Below are 24790 nucleotides of genomic sequence, written 5' to 3'. Positions count from 1 at the left end.
GGTAGCGTCCTTGAGGAGTACTAGGAGGAGCTCACTTCTGAAGAGATCGCGGTTTCTTTCACCAACTAATGTACATTATTACGCTTGTTTATTGAGTCGCCCCTGCTTGGCGTAAGTGTGGAGTTAACCGGAGAGAGCGGCCTAGTAGCAGTGCAAAATGATGAAGAAACTGCAGTAAAATGCTTCGCAGAGCAATTTGATGTCCATGGTGCATTTGATGCCCATTCTGCAATGGTTCTGCTGCAGCGGCGTGCATGGGAGACTGTCCTATGTCAAATGTAAATGCAACACATGTGTGAGAGCCTCGAAATCGGTTTGAAACGAAATGAACAATTATTGTAAAGCTGAAGTTAGCCTGCGTTTTCTCGTTCTAGACGGCAGCTTATACGCACGGTTTGCTTGAGCAGTATCTCATTTTTTTTTCTCACGTTGCCGCATACCGTATGCTTGTTGGAGGTCTACCGAACTGCGACTTCAGTGATTCAGTATAGCTTCAATTGATGGCCCGGCTTTTTTTATGCACACTGTTTTATGCGAAAACTTCTACTAGGAGTTTGTACGGCTGCAGCGCCGAAAGCTGACACTCTGCTGCTACGCGGCGTATGCATCGGAGTCGTCACTTAGGACAGCCATCTACGACCGGACTACAGCAACCACTGCTGCGTTCGATCGAGGCTGGAAGGCAGAAAACGCAGACTCCTAGAGCTTCCGAAAGATATGAGCGAACTCATTTAAACATCTTTGTTGTCTCTGACGTAGCACTTATCAGATTGTGATATATTTATGCAGGATTTGAAAACGAAGATCCTGTGGTTTAAAACTGCGTAAAATTTAGGAAAGCAGCGATAAAATCCACAAGCGCGCCTCTGGCTTCACAATGTCGGCTTTAACTCGTGTAAATCGTGCCACGATATGTTCGATTTAAAATATACATAAGGAAATTACATTTCAAGAGTTAATTTCGTGCCTGTAATTCTAGCAAGCTCCGAAGCCCGATGATTTATACGTACATTATTCCATTTCTTTTCTTTTATTTTTTATTGAATTATGTGTGCCGTACGTCCACAGTTCCAAGAGGCATAACAGTGGATGGGAAACGTCCGTTAAACAAAATGCAGCAGATTCAAAGACTTGGAATTTATATACAGTGAAGCTTCGTGCGAGTGCCCAAAGAATTGAAATACGAGTACAAGCACGCACGCACGCACGCACGCACGCACGCACGCACGCGCCCACACACACACACACACACACACACACACACACACACACACACACACACACACACACACACACACACACACACACACACACACACACACACACACACATACGCGCGCACGCGCGCGCGCGCAGGCCCACAAAAACTATACCGAGCCTATATATATTGTTAAGCGAAGTTGCCGACTACTAGCGGGTACGATGGACAATTCGAATCCATTCTATCTGCAAGAAGCGTTTACTTCCTCATTAGCGTGCAGCCGCGAATGCGCGAAGGCTCTGGTTATTTTCTTTTTTTATACCAAAGCTGTTTATGGCCTGGGTTGCGTGACATGCTCATTTGTGGGAGCAAAAATTATCATCATCAGCGAGGACTCATAGCCCTCTAAGGCTGTTTATGACAGGGGTTGCGTGAAATTTTCATTTGTGCGAGTGCAGACTGTGAGCATCTTTCTTCCTTCTCTTTCAATCCCCTTTCACATTTACCAGTGCTAGTTAGCCCACCGGCCTCAGCGTGGTTAACCTCCCTTCCTTTCCATCATGATTTATCTCTCCCTCAAAACTGTGCGATCAAAAACGATCATCATCAGCAATGGCTCATACCTCGCTCAGCAATGCAGGGGCTGATCCCTCTTGTGCGGCTCTTGGTTGGTGATGTGCATCATGGCGTAGTGTACGGTGAATTGATCGAGGAACTGTTGGATATCCTAGTAGGTGATTTTTATTAATGAGCACTTCGTGCATTTCATAGAGCTTCTGTTTGAATTGTTTCCGCCTCTCGACTTTATTGGGGTTTTCAGTCGGAGGGAAGCGTCGTGTCCGTGGGGTACAAACACGTCCAAACGTGTTCGTAGCTTTGTTTAAAATTATGTGACACCTCTGTGTCATGCGCTGAAAACCTTCGCTGGTCATCCGCCTTTATGAATGAATGAATGAATGAATGAATGAATGAATGAATGAATGAATGAATGAATGAATGAATGAATGTTTATCTTGAAAGAAAGAAATACAAAGAATCTCTGTCAAAGAGGTTAACAAAAAGGCACGAATGCCTGTCTAAGTGTCACTCACCATGCCCGATCCGTTCCCAGTGCAAAAAGCACTCAAGCACACAGGGTTAGCATGGTATACAAAAAGGATACATACACAAAAAATGAACAGTACATGAAATACGTAACAGAAATATTGAATGCGATTTGTGTACAAAAGAGTGAGCAGTCATACCTGAAGCGACAGCAAATATATGTTCACTTTTTTTCTTCAAAGTGCTTAAGGCCCTGATTCATTTATTATAGTGAGTAAGCCCGGGCGATGATTCAGAATATGTGCAAGTATGAATTCCTGTTAATGCATGCCGTAATTTGTACGGATCTTGAACCTTTTTCTAAGTTAATTGCCTTGTGTTGTATTTATGTTCATCCGGGAGGTATGCTTTAAAAAAGGCGCTTTCATTGAGTCTTACCTCTTTAAATATTGCAATGGCTGTTTTTTTTTTGTTAATAAGGTTTCCTATTGTTAAAATACAATTATTCTTGAAAAGCGGAGTGGAGTGGCATCTATAGGGCGCAATCTCAATTACCCGAATCATGGGTTGCTGCAAGGTTAGTACACTATGGATGTTGTTCCGGCCGAACAAAGTGCTGTCGTCTACAAGGTTGACTGCTCGGACTGTGGTGCCAGCAACATTGGCGAGACGGGGCAGCGACGTCGCACTTGACTGAAGGGACACTTAAGGGATGCCATGAAAGCCACCCATGCCACACTTACCAAGACGGAATTGGTGGATCAATGCTTAACAAAAAGACACACGTTCGATTTTGAAATTGTAACCACGTTAGCACGGGAACACCGATGGGGCGCAAAAAAATTTCTGGAATCGTGGTTCATCCGTCGCATTTATTCTGCATGCAATTCTAACCGCGGGCCGCTGACGGATGTTTACGGATTATCATACATAAATAGGATGTATTTTCTCATTTGTTGCCATTTGCGTACTGACGATGCCACCCGCATAGATGGCGAAGCATCTATGTTTTTCTTATTTTATTGTTGAGTAAAGCCAATGAAAACAACACGTTCAAGTGCATTCGATGAATACTTCTGGTGGCCTGGCTACAAGAACCCAGCTGGTCGAAAATTAAGCCATGGCAGTTCATCAGTCACTGACAGCAAACGGCGTGACCACTGTCGAAGGAACCCCTCTTGCCCAAGAAAGTACAACTCCTCTTACAGAAACGACAGTAGCTCAAAGTAGAGCCTCTCCAGAAGTGGAAACGGAGCGCGGCGACAACATCCCACGGCAATTGCCTGCCACCGGTTCCGCCACAGACAAAAGGCCCCGCAGCAATTAAAGGTCGCGCAAAGCAGCTACGTGAGCAGCGACCGGATATAATAAAGGGGTTAACTGCAAGGCCACGGCAACCAGCATGCACGGCCCTCCAAAATACCCTAGCCACGACTCATTGCAGCACCACATGCTTGTTGGACTCTCGAAGGGGGCAATCGGGACACAGCGAAGATGGCATAATGCCCCACTACTATAGCCTCTGACGAGTTGGAAGCACTTGGCACCCTAGACGCCACATGAAGTCGCGTATGTGGCCAGACAGAAATGACGCCGTTACCGCATCCCACAACACATTACTGGAACGTTTGCAGTGCGCTGGGGGAATTAGAGGAAGCAGTAAGGCTGACATGGTATCTGCTACACGCTTTTAGAGAACGTCTACATCAGGACGTACCAGTTGTATGTGGCAATAAAATACCGCAGCTGTACATTAAAATGCAGGTGCGTTTAATACTTGTGGTCCGCGATTTAATTGCCCGCCCGGTAACATGTAACGAATTTTTGTGCCAAGGAAATAGCAAGCGAGTTCACGCACAGGGCAGTGATCACGCTGTAACAGGTGGAGCAGCAGTCGCAGAGCAAGCAGCCGGCAGCACACATACACCGATGGGAACGCGAGGCCACCGCGAGAGCGTGGTTGCCCGAGTGGGGCCCGATAGACAGGTTCTGCACGGCCCGAGCAAAAGAAAGAACTGAGAAGGGACTGCTAGGACCTAGTAACCCGTAATTGTGGCTGTACAAATGAAACCCATGAACGTCTTGAATATTTCGCTTTACATCTTAACAATTGCCAACTTTATATCAGGCGACTACTGTCGGTGGAGCCGAATATCACCGCATAGCCACCCTATACGGCATCTTAGACAAGCTCAACAGAGGTACACCGCTTGATATGACTTTAACAGAGTACCTATTGATACACACGTTGTTAGAGCAAAGCAGTAGCTGTAATATTGCTACATTTTGTTCGCAGGGCATGTCTTTTAGTTTAAACGTCTTATAATCGCCATCTTTTTGATTAAACACGTAAAAGTAGGTCAGTTTTGAACCTTCTGATTTTCCGAAAATTCACTGGGGCCAGCAACTCCACCGAAGTGCTAGCTCTTTGAACCACGCGACGAGCGCTGACCAATCAATGACGCTGCATATTACTATCAGTAATTACACGGAAGCTACAGGCGACATTGTCGGTGGTGTCGGCGCCGCCATCGTCGAGCAGTCCCGTGTTACGTCTCCACACGGACAAGGGTATGAATTAGACGTTGACCATGACAACCCTCGACCGCAGCTTTCCTTCAGTAGCACCTATTCTTAACTCAACGCAGCTGGGACGCCGACGGTTGACGGGTAAACAAAAGACCCCTCATCCTGCACCTGACAGCCTGAAGTAATGATGAAAAGGGCCAACGTCGAATGCTACCATGAGGACGGCTTCGACCTCGGATTCACGGATTGCTACGCGCTTGCTAAATCTGCGGGGGCAAAGGTACGACATAGGAGGCGGAGTTCCGCGGAATCGGGCGATATCATGGGTGGGATATTGCGACCGACTCGACGATTGTGGTTGGCCGCGATGCAGTAGTCAGATTCCCAAGTCTAGTCACCCAGAAAAGACGACCGTATTAACTGGGCTGTGCGCCTTCGGTTGCCGCAACCGACACAGCGACGGCAAAAGGCTTCTTTCTTTACCATCCGACGAGCGCAACGCCAAAGAAGAAAACTGTCGATACATAGGGCCGGGCGGCCTGACTACGAGGAAGTGGCAAAAAACGCACGGATTTGTGAAGTGCCACGGTTCCTCACAACCTCTTCTTTTCAGCCTAGTTCATGCCTGCCGCTTCGAAAAAATTCATGTATTCATGCTGTGCGTGCTTTTAGCGCGTTTAAGTTTGGCTTTTTTTTCGAATGTGCACTCTTTGTTTCATGTAGTTTCGTCTTCCGGCGAAAGTGTACGCATCTGCAGCTGGCCTGTGACGGGGCCTGTTTGGCCTGTTTTGAGCCCCAACCGAGGTTAGCGCATTCTCGTCCGGTTTGCAATGCTCACTGTCACTTACGGATGCATTCGTTCGGCTTTCAATGTACGATCGCATGTATTCATTTGGTTTGTGTTGATTAACGTTTTTAACGTCCCGAAGCGACTAAAGCTGTGAGGGAGGTCGTAGTGGGTGGTGCCGGATAACATTAGTTAGGTCGCCTGGGGATGTTTAACGTGCACTTTGATCATAGTTGTACTTGAGGCGGTAAATTCCTCGTTGGCATTTCGTAATTCCCGCGCAGGCGCGGCAGCGCTGCGCCAGAAGTTGGCGCCTGGGTGTGATCGTATTTCTTCATTAGATTGGACTTACTAGATAACAACTCGTCATTACTTTGTATTATTGAAGGCGCCTCCAGCGCACCAAAACGGCAATGGGAACAGTTGTAATGTCACGTGCTCTCCAGAGGCCTCTGTTAGCCGTTACGTGTGCCCTCCTGGAACAATACTTGTGGAAAGAAAGAACAAGCTATCGTCGCGATCACCAAAGCACCCCGCAACGAAGAAAGCGCACCGCGACTGCCTCAACATACCGCGCCCGTGCGAGGAGAATTACGGAACACCAACGAGCAATCTCTCTTCGGGCCTCCTGCATTTCTCCTCTATCCCGGCTGCTGCCGTGCGCGTCGTCAATATTGGAGGCATGAGCAGCGGCTACTCGCACGTTTTGTGTGCAGGATTATAATGGTGGAGAAAGGCTGCAAAAGACTGCGGGCCCGCTGATAAGGATTAACATATTTAATGCCTAACGTCAACATTTTTATGCGTCCGATTAAGTAAATGGGCATCGCATGCGTCATATGCACTGCATGTGAACCCTACGAAACCACGCACACATACTTTCACGCTGTAAAAACCTGAAACTCTGGTAATTACGCGCCTGTTTGAGCACACAGCGTACATGCGTCGTGTTTCACCAACAAGAACTCTCAACGTTGGCGTGCTTTAGGCCTTAAATAATGGCCCTTTCTCTATTTTTTCCGCAATTCCAACACGACATTCTTAAGGCCAGTTACCGACTGAAGAAGCAACATCTCGATTGAAAAAACTGCTGCGCAGGACTCGAACGAAATGTTCCGGGGGTTTCCTCCGGTAGCGTGTTAGCCGTCGTCTGCTACGGCAGGGCCAGCACGGGCAGCGCCAAAATCGAGGCCGCGTAGAGGGAAGGAGGAGGGAAGTGGTTGGCGCTTCTTTTGGAGATTGAGGGGCATTAAGCTGCCACGGATGCGAGCGCCATCTGATGGTGCTGCAAAGAACCGAGCGGAGCGTGCGGCTCGTGTGGTTCTCTGTGATTGGTTTGCCTATACGGCGACAGAAGAGCCACGCAACTACCACGGTCACGAAAGCATGCGAGGTTCGGAAAGAAAAGATTATTCGGATACAGCGAACACCATTTCAGCAAAATAAGCCACAAGAAAATTGCACAAAATGAAAACTGACGTGCTTCTGAAGAGTCGGAATAATGTAGTACAGCCACAGCAATATCCCTCGTGCAGTTAGTTGCTTTGAGACGCGTGGCATGTTGCCTCGTCTTCCATATTAAATTAATCGTTAATATAGATGGAAGATAATATAGAAGATAGCGTAATATGTGGCGCATTACTGCGACGTTGAACGCATGGTATCTTGCGAATCTATATTTTAATGCCGAATAAAACTTAAGCTTGCTCGGTAGCGCTCACTACATGGTGGCTGAGAAAATCCACAGCTCGTCTTTTATCGTACTGAACGTGGCACTGTGGCTCTGGAGTAGTGTAAATAAACAGACCTGATCATTGTAACAGACGAGATCAAAAGTTTGCGGACCAAAGGTAGGGCTAATCCTTTTTTTTTTCTTACTTCCCAGCCTAGGCATAGAGGCTGAAATCAAGTGGTAGTGCGTATACGTGTATAGCTGTTTGAGTAGAGTCACGCATGGAGATACTTTGAGGTTGTACAGTCTTTTTCGAAGAAATTATTATTAATATTTTTTTGATGATGCCATGGTCAGTAGACTTTTTCTCTCAACTGCACCGTTACTGTACAGTGTACTATACTTCGAAACTACATAAGCTTCGCTTACACGGACAGTCATCAGGGATGGGTTCTGCACATTCTTTTTAACTGCGCAAGCATTTATATGTTTACCCTACTAGAACTTTGTCCTTCACGTAATACAACGAATGGCTCATACTCCCTTAAGCAATGACTCCTAACCCCACAAGAAAGAAAAAAAAATTAACGGCTCATACCCACGTATGACAGAGGCTACAAGCGCTCCGCAAGATAAAGCGAATAGTGCACAGATTCGTTGAAATCACCCGCACAACACACAGAACAGAGCACGTTTTAGTAAAGAAGAAGCTCAAAACAACCATCCCATTCACCAATAAAGTACTGCACACCAACCTTAGAAAATGTAGTTGTGGTTTTGCAGCAGCTTCACTAAATTAACCTTAATTACCATTAGTTAACACCAAACATCATGGGTTCATATTACATTAAAAGTTTAGGGTTCGAGTGCTTTAATTACCTCTATCTTAATTACCTATGACTAATTAACTTCAGAATAACGATGGTCGTGCCTTTTAGTGCCGCAATGTACCCTATCTCAATTAAATGGCCTTATCGTGCACGCTAACATTCATGATAAGCGAATGACCGATGAAGGCTGATAAGGGTTTATACTGGTCAGATCCAGTTCTACAGCATTGACAATGGCGCCGGGATGCCTCGAGATGAGCATGTGGCCCGATGCTTAGGCACACTTATACAACTACCATAAGAGTCCATTCCATTCGAACCTTTTTAAAGGGGCAAAGGAAGCGCTTTCGCACTGCCGTGCGACGTCAGAGAAACAGCAGCACCGCAGGCCGTAGTGACGTAGCTGTTGGCGTTTCACAGGAAGCTCGGGCTCACGGCTGGAATAGCGGCGCGCGTAATGAAAACATGCCAAGAGCAAAAAAAAAAAAAAGGAAGAAAGAAAGGAGGTGGCCATACCGCGTGGAGGCATTGCCAGTGATAGCAAGGTTTAGCGTTGCGATCGAACTGCTAGGAAGGTGCTTTCACTATACGGGGGAGCAACACATTGGCGCAACGCAGCACGCAAAGCGACTGCTACTGCGCCGACGAAACAGCACCCTCGCAGCTACCAGTGGTCTTAGAACGCTAGTGTGATAAGGTGCGCCTCCAATGACCCGGAGGCGTCACTCTTGATTGTGCACGAAACGAGACCAGCGCCAACCGTCGGTCTTAGTCAAATCGAACTGAAATATTGCATAAATTTAGCCTGACGTTTACGGTCTCTTATTCTCAGAGCCGCGTGTACACGCCGGCAGCGGAACAGGAAAGACAGCCTGCTTATTGTATGCCAGCAACGAAAGCCAGAACGCCGAACCTCGCTTTGGCACCGAGCCGACAAGTGGAGAATCGCTACATCATTTTTTTTTTGCAGCCAAACGCCGTACGCGTGTTTAAAGATCTCAAATGCCATGGGCGAGCGGCGCTTGTGTGGTACATAACGGGTGTTGCTGTTGGACATCGCGTTGGGCCACGGAAACCACCAAGCCCATCGACCAGTACAGCCGTTGGTAGAAATTAAGGAAAAATGGCCTATTTTAACTTACTGATTAAGCCGATAGTTTTATGGACGCCGTGTCACAAGCAAGCCGACGCCAGCGTCCAACGTCCACCTTCGACCATGGTTTCGGCAAACAAACATTCCGATACGCGCAAACCCAACCACCGATACCCAAGCACCCAGACCCTGCGTGTAGCGCAAAGAAGTTGCATAACTAATTGATTCCGCAATGAAAATACGCCAGAAAAATTGTAAAGTGCACTTCCACACAACCAACAGACGTGATAGTGCCAGACTGTAATTTGAATATACGAGAAAACATGGTTCTGTGATGCGGAAACTCAAAAACAAACCCCTTTTCCAGCGTTTCTACCAAACACAGACCGGCTGGCGCTAATCTAGGAAGCCAAAAAGAGCCGCGCCTGGTCCCTTGCAACACCTCCAGATGGCGCTCGCCTCCACCGCATCGCGGCGGAGGCGGCACTCTCCCGGCTGGGAGGGTGTTCAGGTATACGTAAAGGAATAACATTGATTCACAGTGGAGGAAAAGAACTAGGAAGCTTACCAGCAAGCATGCGGCCTGTATGGTGAGCAACACAGCAACAAAGAACGTCAAGCGGTAAGTCATAGATACTGAGATGATCTCGCGGTCGGTGGAAATGTAGAAAACCATTGCATGAGTGACTTCGTAAGAGGAAAATATGAAATCAGAGAAAAAAGCAATTTATGATAACTCAAAGGGAAGTTCTCAACTTTTCGAGGCGAGATCAGTACACCTTAGAACACGCACTTATAAAGCGAGATAGAAGAAGAAAGTAGACGCATGTGCTTGCTGCGGTAAAGCTGGCGAAATTATTGAACATTTTTTGTTAGAATGTGAAGATATCGGGCCAGTGGTCGATCTTAAGAATCACTAAAAGCCCTTGAAGCCATTGGGTTCAGCGAGAGTAGGGGGAAAGTAAACAAGTCCGCAATAGTGATTAGTAAGGCGCGATTTGAAGATTGGTGGAAGAAAAGTAAGGAAGCGACAAACAACGGAAGAATCCAAAAACAAAATTCACAATAGGCGTTCAGAAACTTTGGTTATGGCAAATCATCGTGGGTTTCTTACCTTTCTTTTTTTTCTTTTTTAACATGGCTAGGTCTATAGGCCATAAAATAACAATAGCTTTGCGACGCAAATCACCACACATTTCCTCAGGGCACGCTCATAACATCCATCCATCCATCCTTTGACGACCTCGCAAAAGGCTGCGTTTCTGCCACAAAGATCCCCTTCGTGCAAGGAGATCGCCGCCACGTTTTCCGGTAAACATTACGGTTACATAAGCTACAAATACCGGGAGGCGGGAGAAACAGTCATGGATCTTCGAATTCTTTAGCGTTCCACTCTTAAAGGCGAAGCTTGAGCGTCCTCCAAATTTTACGGTGGCTCCAGATACGGAAGCCCACTTTATGCTGAGCATATTAAACGTCTGAGTACACCTGAGGGCACGTCAGCCCTTCTGCGCGAAAAGCCTCCGCTGTTAATACGGTCTTCTTTTCTAGGCGACTAGACTTGGGAATAGGATTACTGTGTCGCGGCCAACCACAATCGTCGAATCGGCCGCAATATCCCGCCCATGATATCGCATCATTCTACCTTTTCTAACGTCTACCTTTTCTAGAGGCGCCTTTAAGACGAATTCGCCTGAATCCCACGTATAATTACTATGACAATAATGAAATCACTGCTGTCACAGGGTATATAGCACATGGCTTCCAGGGTAAATTCTTATCCAGCAAAGCTGTTCGCAATTCTGCAAAGGTTCTGCTGCAGCGGCGTGCATTGGGACTAGCCGATGTCAAACGCAACTCAACTCATATGTCCGAGCCTCGAAATCGGATTGAAACGCAATGAATAATTATTGTAAAAGTAAAGTTAACCTGCGTTATTTCATTATATACTGCAGCTTATACGCACGGTTTGCTAGATTAGTATCTCATTTTTTTTACCAAGTCGCCGCATACCGACGGCACCTTGGAGGTGTGCTAAGGATAAGCTCCAGCCCAACTGCGACTTCAGTGATTCAGTATAGCTTCAATTGATGGCCCGGTTTTTTTAAGCACGCTGCTTTATACGAAAACTCAACTAGGAGTTTCTACGGCTGCAGCAGCGAAAGCTGACACACTGCTACTACGCGGGGTATGCATCGGAGTCGGCACTTTGAACAGCCATCTACGACCGGGCTAGAACAACTACTGCTGCATTCGATCGAGGCTGGGAGGCAGAAAACGAAGGCTCCTAGAGCTTACGAAAGGTGTTAGAAAACTCATTTATACATCATCGTTGTCTTTGACGTATCAGTTATCAGGTCGTCATACATTCGTGCAGGATTTTAAAACGAAGATCCTGTGGTTTGAAAGCCTGCAGAATTTATGAAAACACCCATGAAATCCGAAAGCGTGCTTCTGACTTCTAAATGTCGGCTTTAACTCGTGGAAATCTTGCCACAAGTTATTCGGTTTAAAATCTATGTAAGGAAATTAGATTTCCTACAGTCAATTTCGAGCCTGCAATTCGCGCAAGCTCCGAAGCACCATTATTCGTACAATATTCCATTTATTTTTATTGATCTATTTGGGCTGTACTTCCACAGTGCCAAGAGGCATCCCGGTAGGTGGGAAATATCCGTTAAACAAAATGCAGCAGATTCAACGACTTGGAATCTATATACAGTGAAGCTCCGTGCAAGTGCATAAAGAATTGAAATAGGAATACAAGCACGCACGCCCACAAGCGCAGGCCCACACCCATATTGTTGTAAAGTAACGTCAGCCGCAATCAGACTGCCTTGCAAGCGCTGACGGCGCGTGCGTTTATCGTTTGATATCCTTCCCTTGTTCTCCCTTTCCCCTTTCCCCCTCTCTGTTTCGTATATATACGCTCCGAGACGGAAGCAATAAAGATTCATGTTCCAACCTTCGAACGGCGTGCTGTCGTATACAGTAAGGCATGGCACTTGTGTCGTAACTATGTAACACATATCATACCGAGCCTTTCGTTAGGCGAAGTTGCCGACTAGTAGCGAGCACGACGGACAAGTCGAATCCATTCTATCTGCAAAAAGCGTTTACTTCCTCATTACCGTGAAGCCGCAAATGCGCAAAGGCTCTGGTTCTTTTCTTTTTTTACACCAAAGCTGTTTATGGCCAGGGTTGCGTGAAATGTTCATTTGTGCGAGCAAAAATTATCATCAGGAGCAATGACTCATAGCCCTCATAGCCCCCTAAGGCTGTTTATGACTGGGGTTCCGTGAAATTTTCATGTGTGTGAGTGCAGACAGTGAGCATCTTTCTTCCTTCTCTTTCAATCCCCTTTCACCTTTACCAGTGTTGTGTAGCCTACCGGCCTCAGCCTAGTTAACCTCCTTGCCTTTACATCATGACTTATCTCTCGCTCAAGTTTAATAATAATATAATAATATTTGGGGTTTTACGTGCCAAAACTACTTTCTGATTATGAGGCACGCCGTAGTGGAGGACACCGGAAATTTCGACCACCTCGGGTTCTTTAACGTGCACCTAAATATAAGTGCACGGGTGTTTTCGCATTTCACCCCCATCGAAATGCGGCCGCCGTGGCCGGGATTCGATCCCGCGACCTCGTGCTCAGCAGCCCAATACCATAGCCACTGAGCAACCACGGCGGTTAGATAAATAATATTGGTGGCGCGAATGCACTAGGCTATAGTATAATTGTTTTTTTTAATCTGGATGGTAATAGACGCATCAATTTATTAAAAACACCGATAGATCTTGCATTGCTGGTTTTAATGTTGCCGACATAACTGGACCAGTTTAAATTTTCTTCAAACGTAACACCAAGGAACCTCTGGAACGTGGAAACTGTGATACAGAGTGGAACGGCTCGTGAATCATTTTTTTTTCTTTCTACCGCACGGGTAGCATGACGGCTGCCGTAGGGAGCCTCCCTGCAAGCTTTATAGAGCGTATTGAAGGCTTCCCGATGAGGAGTCCTGTTTCTGTAATCATGGCTGATCTGTTAATGCAACACGTGGAAACGGCTGTGATAACGTCGTTGCCCTTCCCTTTCAAAATGCACTGTCGCTATGCAGATGACACTTTTGTCATTGTCGAAAAGAAAAACCTGCATGCCATGCACGAGGTGCTTAAGGCCGCCCGTCATTCTATTCAATTTACATGCGAGACGGAGAAATAGTAGTAGCTTAGCCTTTCTAGATGTGCTGGTACGACGGAGCGAAGGAGGTTCAGTGGAGACAGTGGGATATCGCAAATCTTGCGACAGCGGGAGTGTGCTGAGTTTTGGCTCTCCCCACCCTATAGAATACAAACATGCCGTGGTCCGTATGCTCGTCTCCCGTTGCGATTCACTTTTGTCAACGCAAACTTTGAGGGAGCAAGAATTAACGAACGTTGCCGTTCTTTAGGCATACACTGAGTTACCTTCAGCGTTTTGTCCATGATACGCGAGGCCGCATGCAAACACCGCGCGAGAGCAAGGCCGAAAGACCGGCTTCCTTTGTGTCCATTAGGTATGTCCGCAGTGTATCAGACGCAGTGCGCAGAGCGTTACGGCCTTTGGGTGTTCGAACTGTGTTCAAACCATCGTAAACATTGGCAAACGTGTTCCCGAAGCCAAAGGACCGCACACCTCTGGACGAACAGAGTGGTGTCGTCTACGAGGCTGACTGCTCGGAGTGTGGTGCCAGCTCCATTGGCGAGACGGGGTGGCGACGTCGCACTCGACTGAAGGAACCCTTAAGGAATGCCACGAAAGCCACCCATGCCACACGTGCCATGACAGAATTGGTGGATCATTGCTTAATAAAAAGGCCACACGTTCGATTTTGATAAGGTAACCACGTTAGCACTGGAACACCGATGGCGCCCAAGAAAATTTGTGGCATCATGGTTCATCCGTCGCATTTATTCTGCATGCAATTCTAACCGCGGGCCGCTGACGGATGTTTACGGATTATCATACATAAATAGGATGTATTTTCTCATTTGTTGCCATTTGCGTACTGACGATGCCACCCGCATAGATGGCGAAGCATCTATGTTTTTCTTATTTTATTGTTGAGTAAAGCCAATGAAAACAACACGTTCAAGTGCATTCGATGAATACTTCTGGTGGCCTGGCTACAAGAACCCAGCTGGTCGAAAATTAAGCCATGGCAGTTCATCAGTCACTGACAGCAAACGGCGTGACCACTGTCGAAGGAACCCCTCTTGCCCAAGAAAGTACAACTCCTCTTACAGAAACGACAGTAGCTCAAAGTAGAGCCTCTCCAGAAGTGGAAACGGAGCGCGGCGACAACATCCCACGGCAATTGCCTGCCACCGGTTCCGCCACAGACAAAAGGCCCCGCAGCAATTAAAGGTCGCGCAAAGCAGCTACGTGAGCAGCGACCGGATATAATAAAGGGGTTAACTGCAAGGCCACGGCAACCAGCATGCACGGCCCTCCAAAATACCCTAGCCACGACTCATTGCAGCACCACATGCTTGTTGGACTCTCGAAGGGGGCAATCGGGACACAGCGAAGATGGGATAATGCCTCACTACTAAATCCTCTGACGAGTTGGAAGCACTTGGCACCCTAGACGCCACATGAAGTCACGTATGTGGCATGGCAGAAATGACGCTGTTATCGCATCCCACGACACATTACTGGAACGTCCGCAGTACGAACTAGAGGAAGCAGTAAGGCTGACATGGTATCGACTATAAGGTTTTGGAGAACGTCTACATCAGGACATACCTGTTGTATGTGGCGATAAAATACGGCAGCCGTACAGCAACATGTAGGTGCGTTTAACACTTGTGGTCCGCGATTTAAGTGCCCGCCCGGTAACATGTAACGAATTTTTGTGCCAAGGAAATAGTAGGCGAGTTCACGCTGGAAAGGGCGGAGCAGGAATTGCAGAGCAAGCAGCCGGCAGCAGACACACACCGATGGGAACGCGAAGCCACCGCGAGCGCGTGGTTGCCCAAACGGGGCAAGATAGACAAGTTCTGCACGGCACGACCAGAAGAAGGAACTGAGAAGGGACTGCAAGAGCCTAGTACCCTGTAATGGTGCCTGTACAAATCATACCCATTAAGATCTTGAATATTTCGCTTTATAACAACAATTGCCAACGCTTGCTACGGAGCGGTCGTCGATGGAGCCGAGTAATACCGCATAACTACCCCTACGGCATCTTACACAAGCTCCACAGGGGTACACCTATCAGTGTGAGTTTAAGAGAATACTTATTCACACACACGTCGTCATAGCAAAGCCGGATCGCTCATAATGGTAGGTTTTGTTAGGAGGGCGTGTCTTTTAGCTGAAGCGTCTTATAGTCGCCATCCTTTTGATTAAACACGTAAAAGTAGGTCAGTTTTGAACTTTCTGATTTTCCGAAAATTCACTGGGGCCAGCAACTCCACCGAAGAGCAAGCTCATTGAACCACGCGACGAGCGCTGACCAATCAATGACGCTGCATATTACTATCAGTAATAACACGGAAGCTCCAGGCGACATTGTCGGTGGTGTCGGCGCCGCCATCGTCGAGCAGTCCCGTGTTACGTCTCCACACGGACAAGGGTATGAATTAGACGTTGACCATGACATCCCTCGACCGCAGCTTTCCTTCAGTAGCACCTATTCTTAACTCAACGCAGTTGGGACGCCGACGGTTGACGGGTAAACAAAAGACCCCTCATCCTGCACCTGACAGCCTGAAGTAATGATGAAAAGGGCCAACGTCGAATGCTACCGTGAGGACGGCTTCGACCTCGGATTCCCGGATTGCTACGCGCTTGCTAAATCTGCGGGGGCAAAGGTACGACATAGGAGGCGGAGTTCCGCGGAATCGGGCGATATCATGGGTGGGATATTGCGACCGACTCGACGATTGTGGTTGGCCGCGGTGCAGTAGTCAGATTCCCAAGTCTAGTCACCCAGAAAAGACGACCGTATTAACTGGGCTGTGCGCCTTCGGTTGCCGCAACCGACACAGCGACGGCAAAAGGCTTCTTTCTTTACCATCCGACGAGCGCAACGCCAAAGAAGAAAACTGTCGATACATAGGGCCGGGCGGCCTGACTACGAGGAAGTGGCAAAAAACGCACGGATTTGTGAAGTGCCACGGTTCCTCACAACCTCTTCTTTTCAGCCTAGTTCATGCCTGCCGCTTCGAAAAAATCCATGTATTCATGCTGAGCGTGGTTTTAGCGCGTTTAAGTTTGGCTTTTTTTCGAATGTGCACCCTTTGTTTCATGTAGTTTCGTCTTCCGGCGAAAGTGTACCCATCTGCAGCTGGCCTGTGACGGGGCCTGTTTTGCCTGTTTTGAGCCCCAACCGAGGTTAGCGCATTCTCGTCCGGTTTGCAATGCTCACTTTCACTTACTGCTGTCCTTCTCTCCAAGCTTCGTCTTTCTCTCTAACTTTTGATCTCTCCTGTCTTCTCTTCATTTCTTTTTTACTTCCGCTCTTCCCGGCAGCAAGGGTTAACCTTGTGTGGTGCAATCAACCTTGGTTGTACATATTTGGTTATAGCGGAAACGTACAGTTGGCTTCCGCAGGACTTGTTTCTTTATAAGACCTGTGGCGTCCCCTTGTTGGGCTCCATGGTGGGCGGCTGCCGTTACTGCCGAAAACTGAACATTTCCTTATGGATTATTCCTTTCCGAAACTCCCTGATCGCCCTCATAAGCGAGGGCGCACCGAAGAAATATTTAAATTTTTTGGCCGACACACTGAAAACTTTCCTCGCTATCAAGTCGTTCATTCTGAGAAACCTGGAAAGACAACGAGAATGATCTCGCCTTTCCTGGTTTCCAAATGTCTAACTGAAACTATTGGCCCAGGCTATAATGCATCCAGGCTAGCAAGTGGCGACCTCCTCCTAGAACTGCGTGACAAAAACCAGTACCAAAAACTGAGTAACCTAGTGTCTATTGGGGACACTCCTGTCTCAGTGACCCCACACCACACCATGAACACCATCCGTGGTGTGATCTCTGAAGACGACTTAATGAACCTGACCGAGGCTGAACTTTTGGAAGAGTGGAAGGATCAAAATATCATCAACGTAAAACGAATTAGAATCAGGCGCGACGGTAAAGAAATCGATACTAAACACCTAATTCTCACATTTGGCTCCAGTGTACTACCAGAAACAATAGAAGCAGGTTACATTAAGATCCGAGTAAGGCAGTACATACCTAACCCTCTCCGTTGCTTCAAGTGCCAAAGATTCGGCCACAGCTCGCAAAACTGCAGAGGCCAATTGACCTGTGCTAAGTGCAGTGCACACGAACACCCAACTGAATCCTGCGATAAACCTCTACACTGTGTAAACTGCGATGGGGACCACGCGGCATACTCGCGGTCTTGTCCATCCTGGAAAAAAGAGAAAGAAATCGTAGCAATTAAAGTAAAGGAGAACCTCTCATTCAAAGAAGCGCGTAGGCGGGTGTTCAACCTGCCAAACAGCTTTGCCGATGTGGCGCGTCAGGGGGCAGCGCCACAACGGATCCCGGCAGCTGTCCGACCCACAAGCAGTGAGTCGGCAGTTACGCCACCTGCCCCCGCGGCGGTTTCAGCTAGCGCTGCTCCGTCACCTCAGCAGAAGGGGCCATCCACCTCCGGGCAGGTGACCCCAAAGGCCTCGTCCAACGCGCCGAGGCCTTCTCGCCAAACAAAGCGCTCGGAAGAGCGCGTGTCCAGCGCATCGCAGGAGGCGATGGACACAACGACCAGCCAGACGGCGCCACCAGCGCCTAAGGAGCGACGAGCATCACTCGACCGCTCCAGAAAAGACAAAACTCCCGTCACGGCGCCTGCAAAGCGCTCGTGAACTAATCTCAGTCTCTTAAACAGACAGCACCCTACACATATAGCATAATGGATACACAAATACTACAATGGAATGTTAGAGGACTTATCCATAACCTCGACGACATTCGAGAACTCCTACACAAACACAATCCCAAGTTGCTGTGTGTTCAAGAGACACACCTAAAATTAACGCAGACCAACTTTCTAAGGCAATATGCCACTTTTCGCAAAGACCGTGATGATGGACTCTCCTCCGCGGGGGGTGTAGCCATAATAGTCGATCAGGGTGTTGCATGTCAGCAATTAAGTCTCCGAACCCCCCTCGAGGCAGTTGCAGTACGAGCTGTGCTATTTGGTAAGCTAATAACGGTTAGTTCGTTGTACGTCTCTCCTTCTTGTCACCTTACTAAAACAGACTTTGAAAGCTTCATCGATGAACTCCCTCCGCCATATATAGTCGTTGGTGATTTAAATGCACATAGTCCTCTGTGGGGAGACACGCGCTCCGATGCACGTGGGCGCCTGATAGAAAACTATATTTTCTTCAGGTGCATGTTTATTGAATAAAAAATTACCGACGATTACGTTACTTCCTAATGCGAAATGTGAGCGCAGCAAATAAGCTGTTTCACCTTTTGGATAGATTGAGGCAAAGAAATCGAGCAACACATGTATGCGCTATCACATAATTTTTTTTTGTATTTTTCACACGTATTCCTTTAACAAAGACTCCACTAACAGTTCTTGACAGTCATGAAGGAAGCTTTGTGGTCGGAGAAATAGACTGATATATGTTCGACTTGGTACACCAATGCTTGATTCTCAAAGACGAGATCTATACAAGTGCCTCGCGAGGTTGTCACAGCCGTGGGGGAAGCAGAGGCTAAGCGCCGCCGCCGAGAAGACCCTGCCGTTCGCGCCACCGAAGCGGAGGCTCATCGCCGCCGTCGAGAGCAACCAGCAGTAAGCGAGGCTGAAGCAGAAGCTCATCGCCGCCGCCGAGAAGACCCTGCAGTTCGCGCCGCCGAAGCGGAGGCTCATCGCCGCCGTCGAGAGCAACCAGCAGTAAGCGGAAGCGGAGGGGGGCGGCGTGTACACCCAGCGGCAAACGATGGGGGCAGAAGCGCGCGCAGCAAGCGGACAACACGATAAAGGGAGGAGGGAAGAGATAGCAGCGACTGACTGATGCCGCTGACGGCGATAGTGAGTCAACCCCAGCTATCCGCCACACAAGAACAGGGGGGGGGGACCCTTTCCTCCTCTTTCTGCATGGCGGCGACGGTGTTCTATGCAGTCACGTTATCTTGACTCTCTAGCGGCGTCAGCGGCATCCAGCGGTATCAGTCGGTCGCTGCTAGCGCTGGGGGGATGAAAGGGGGGCGGAGCTGGTTACGAGGCCGACGACGACGCCGACGACGACGACGACGCGAAACCCAGGAACGGACGCCAAAGAGCTGCGCTCTAAAAAGAACCAACGTACTACAATGTTACACATCAAACGTACTCGTCCATTGACTTGAGCATAGCTTCCAGCTCATTATTTCCGTACCTGGAGTGGTCTGTTCTCAAGAACCCCTATGGGAGTGACCACTTCCCAATTACATTAAATCTAACAAAACCAGATACATGCTCGCCCCATTTCCCTCGATGGAACGTCGAATCAGCAAACTGGGAACTGTTTCGAGAACTCACATATTTAGGCGAGTACGACATTTCCGATTTTAATATAGACGATGCTGTGGCATACCTAACTGAATTTATTATTGACGCTGCAACAGAGTGCATTAAACAATTTAACGGACGGGCAAAGAACCGTCGCATCCCTTGGTGGAATGACGAATGCCGAGAAGCACGCAAAAATCAAAACAAAGCTTGGGGATTGCTTCGCAATTCTCCAACAGCTGAAAATCTTATTAATTTTAAACAGGTCAAATCACAAGGCAGGAGAACACGTCGACGTGCAAAGAGAGAGAGCTGGGAGCGGTACATATCTGGGATAAATTCTTACAAAGACGAGGCAAAGGTGTGGAATAGGGTAAATAAACTAAAAGGCCGGGAGACGAACCCCCTGCCCTTATTAAGTACCCAAGGAGATGGCCTGGAAGACCAGGCAGACTGCCTGGGTGAACATTTTGCCTATATCTCCAGTGCATCCCATTACACACAATCCTTCCTCAAGTTCAAAGAACGCGCAGAGCGACAGCCCCTTGATCGGAAATGTGGCCATTATGAAGATTACAACCGCCTGTTTAGTCTAGCTGAGCTCAAAAATTCTCTTGCTTGTTGTAACAGCTCAGCACCAGGTGGTGACCGCATCATATATGAAATGGTCAAGTATTTGCACCCTGAAACACAGAAAGCACTCCTCTCACTTTTTAATGTCATGTGGGCCGCTGGATATATTCCATCTTCTTGGAAAGAAGCTATAATAATACCCATACTCAAACAAGGAAAAGACCCGTCCCTACCTTGTAGTTACAGACCTATCGCTTTGACAAGCTGTCTCTGCAAGCTCTTTGAAAAGATGATAAACCGGCGCCTAATCTATATCCTTGAGAGCAGTGGACTACTAGATCCTCACCAGTGTGGTTTCAGAGAAGGTAGATCGACCGTAGATCACCTTGTCCTCATTGAGGCAAATATAAGGGATGCCTTCATACATAAACAGTTTTTTCTCTCCGTATTTCTTGATTTGGAGAAAGCATACGACACCACATGGCGCTTCGGCATTATTCGAGACCTTTCCGCTATGGGTATCCGCGGGAGTATGCTAAGTATCATTGAAAGTTACCTTTCTAACCGCACATTTCGTGTTAGGGTGGGCCATGCCTTGTCAAGGTCTTTCACCCAGGAAACTGGGGTTCCACAAGGTGGTGTGCTAAGCTGCACACTCTTTATTGTGAAAATAAATTCTTTGGGCATGGCTATCCCACGAACAATGTCATACTCTGTGTATGTAGATGATGTGCAGCTTGGTTTTAAATCGTGCAACTTAACTATCTGCGAACGACATGTCCAGCATGCCCTAAATAAAGTGGCAAAATGGGCTGAAGAAAACGGTTTTAGGTTGAGCCCACAGAAAAGTACATGCGTTCTCTTCACGAATAAGAGAGGAATAGTATCATGTCCTGCTATTGAGCTGTCTGGTAGCAGATTACCGGTACGCGCCGAGCAATAGTTTCTCGGCATTATATTGGACTCTAAACTGACATTCATCCCGCATATTAAATACTTGAAGGCTAAGTGCCTCAAGACAATGAACTTATTGAAACTTCTATCAAGTACAATTTGGGGCAGTGACAGGAAATGTCTCTTGAACTTGTATAGGTGTCTTGTTGGCTCACGTCTTGACTACGGCGCTATAGTATATCAGTCCGCTACACCAACTGCTTTAAAGATGTTGGATCCTGTCCATCATTTAGGAATCCGCCTCGCGACCGGAGCCTTCAGGACAAGCCCCGTACAAAGCCTTTATGCAGAAGCAAATGTATGGTCACTCCATCTTCAGAGATCATATAGCAGTTTTACATATTTCCTCAAAGTAATTTCAAACCCTGAACACCCCTCTTATTTATGCGTAAACGATATGACCGATGCCATGCTCTTCAATAACCAACCTGCAGCGAGAAGACCGTTCTCTTTGCGTGCAAGGAACCTTAGTGAGGAAATGGGTGTTCCGGTGCTTGAATATTGTCTTATGTCTCCAGCGAAACTGTTGCCACCGTGGCAGTGGCAGCTGATAGAGTGTGACACATCCTTTGTAGAGATCACTAAACATGCGCCAGAGACACATATTAAAATGCATTTCTTAGAACTACAGTACAAGTACTCGTGCACAGAGTTTTACACTGACGCCTCTAAGTCGCATGCCGGGGTGTCCTATGCAGCCATTGGTCCATCTTTCTCTGAATCCGGTGTACTGCACCCTGAAACAAGTATATTTACGGCTGAGGCCCACGCACTATTGTCGGCTGTGAAACATATAAGAAAATCAAATCTTCAAAAAACAATTATATTCACAGACTCCTTAAGCGTCGTAAAAGCATTAAAGTCACACTGTAAACACAAAAACCCCGTACTTACTGAGCTATATTTCATTCTCTGTAGAGCGTATATCTCTGGCCAGCATGTCATCATATGCTGGGTACCTGGCCATAGAGGCATCGAGGGGAATGTACTAGCTGACGAAATGGCTACATCACTCACCTCACATGCAATTATTCCTACGGCTGCGGTCCCTGTTACAGATCTGAAGCCTCTCTTACGGAAGAATCTGCGAAGCCACTGGCAACGCTTATGGGACATGGAAACTAAGAATAAGCTTCACTTGATTAAGCCAAAGTTAGGTTTCTGGCCCCCGAAAACGAAAACACGACGTACTGATGTCCTATTCTGTCGACTCAGGATAGGACACACTTATGGCACCCACATTTTTTTACTGACAGGAAATGAGCCTCCAACGTGTGGTAGATGTGGTGAGAGGCTGACCGTTCTTCACGTACTCCTGGAGTGTCGGGAATGCGAAGCTGAGAGAAAGAGACATTTTCCTCTTGTATATCGCCACCACACCCCTCTCCATCCAGCAATGTTTCTTGGTGAAGAAGCGTTCTTTGACACCACAGCCGTCATAGCTTTCTTGAACGATGTAGACTTGCAAGTTTTTAGCCCCATAAATTCATAGCGCATCCTCTTCTGAGAGGATGCCGCTGTGATGGTTGTCTTGCAAAGCACGTATCTCCAGGCCCTTGCATCCCAAGGGCTCTGTTAAGGCAGCAGTGCTTATTGCAAAAAGTATATCTATGAGATATGTCACTATCTGATAATTATCTTACAATGCGTATTTTGTGTTCATTGTACAGCCCATTAATCATTGGCATAATTTTATCTTCTATAGGTTTTTATGCACACTAGAGCAACTGTTTTTAGGCTCCTATACAGCCACCGTATCATCTGCATTCGTCAATCATAGCTCCATTGCGAACACATTAGCACCGGCCTGGCGCTCTTTGGCCACACTTGGCCCTCGCGCCAAAAAAAAACACCACACATCATCATCACTGTCACTTACGGATGCATTCGTTTGGCTTTCAATGTACGATCGCATGTATTCATTTGGTTTGTGTTGATTAACGTTTTTAACGTCCCGAAGCGACTAAAGATATCAGGGAGGTCGTAGCGGGTGGCGCCGGATAACAATAGTTTGATCGCCTGGGGATGTTTAACGTGCACTTTGATCATAGTTGTACTTGAGGCGGTAAATTCCTCGTTGGCATTTCGTAAGTCCCGCGTGGGCGCGGCAGCGCTGCGCCAGAAGTTGGTGCCTGGGTGTGATCGTATTTCTTCATTAGATTGGACTTACTAGATAACAACTCGTCATTACTTTGTATTATTGAAGGCGCCTCCAGCGCACCAAAGCGGCAATGGGAACACTTGTAATGTCACGTGCTCTCCAGAGGCCTCTGTTAGCCGTTACGTGTGCCCTCCTGGAACAATACTTGTGGAAAGAAAGAACAAGCTATCGTCGCGATCACCAAAGCACCCCGCAACGAAGAAAGCGCACCGCGACTGCCCCAACATACCGCGCCCGTGTGAGGAGAATTACGGAACACCAACGAGCAATCTCTCTTCGGGCCTCCTGCATTTCTCCTCTATCCCGGCTGCTGCCGTGCGCGTCGTCAAAATTGGAGGCATGAGCAGCGGCTACTCGCACGTTTTGTGTGCAGGATTATAATGGCCGAGAAAGGCCGCAAAAGACTGCGGGCCCGCTGATGAGGATTAACATATTTAATGGCTAACGTCAACATTTTTATGCGTCCGATTAAGTAAATGGGCATCGCATGCGTCATATGCACTGCATGTGAACCTACGAAACCACGTACACATACTTTCACGCTGTAAAAACCTGAAACTCTGGCAATTACCCGCCTGTTTGAGCACACAGCGTACATGCGTCGTGTTTCATCAACACGAACTCTCAACGTTCGCGTGCTTTAGGCTTTAAATAATGGCCCTTTCTCTATTTTTTCCGCAATTCCAACACGACATTCTTAAGGCCAGTTACCGACTGAAGAAGCAACATCTCGATTGAAAAAACTGCTGCGCAGGACTCGAACGAAATGTTCCGGGGGTTTCCTCCGGTAGCGTGTTAGCCGTCGTCTGCTACGGCAGGGCCAGCACGGGCGGCGCCAAAATCGAGGCCGCGCAGAGGGAAGGAGGAGGGAAGTGGTTGTCGCTTCTTACGGAGATTGAGGGGCATTAAGCTGCCACGGATGCGAGCGCCAGCTGATGGTGCTGCAAAGAACCGAGCGGAGCGTGCGGCTCGTGTGCTTCTCTGTGATTGGTTGGACTATACGGCGACAGAAGAGCCACGCAACTACCACGGTCACGAAAGCATGCGAGGTTCGGAAAGAAAAGATTATTCGGATACAGCGAACACCACTTCAGCAAAATAAGCCGCAAGAAAATTGCACAAAATGAAAACTGACGTCCTTCTGAAGAGTCGGAATAATGTAGTACAGCCACAGCAATATCCCTCGTGCAGTTAGTTGCTTTGAGACGCGTGGCATGTTGCCTCGTCTTCCATATTAAATTAATCGTTAATATAGATGGAATATAATATAGAAGATAGCGTAATATGTGCGCATTACTGCGACGTTGAACGCATGGTATCTTGCGAATCTATATTTCAATGCCGAATAAAACTTAAGCTTGCTCGGTAGCGCTCACTACATGGTGGCTGAGAAAATCCACAGCTCGTCTTTTATCGTTTTGAA

At 47.6% G+C, this 24790-nt stretch overlaps 1 protein-coding gene and 1 long non-coding RNA gene across 2 annotated transcripts in view; both read right to left on the bottom strand.

The window, feature by feature from the left end:
• Positions 1–21967, bottom strand: part of LOC142587212 (uncharacterized) — a 72042-nt gene extending 50075 nt beyond the window's left edge. Inside the window, exons 1-2 of the long non-coding RNA XR_012829399.1 lie at positions 21871–21967; positions 17402–17579 (exon numbers count right to left, since the gene is read on the bottom strand). This is a non-coding gene — a long non-coding RNA (uncharacterized LOC142587212). The remainder of the gene's footprint in view (positions 1–17401; positions 17580–21870) is intronic.
• The window catches only part of LOC142588163 (uncharacterized), a 268768-nt gene that overhangs the window by 118596 nt on the left and 125382 nt on the right, over positions 1–24790 (bottom strand). The window lies entirely within an intron of this gene.

This window comes from Dermacentor variabilis, chromosome 7 (assembly GCF_050947875.1).
Source record: "Dermacentor variabilis isolate Ectoservices chromosome 7, ASM5094787v1, whole genome shotgun sequence".
NCBI lineage: Eukaryota > Metazoa > Arthropoda > Arachnida > Ixodida > Ixodidae > Dermacentor > Dermacentor variabilis.
This window is presented reverse-complemented; position numbering and strand designations above follow the sequence as displayed.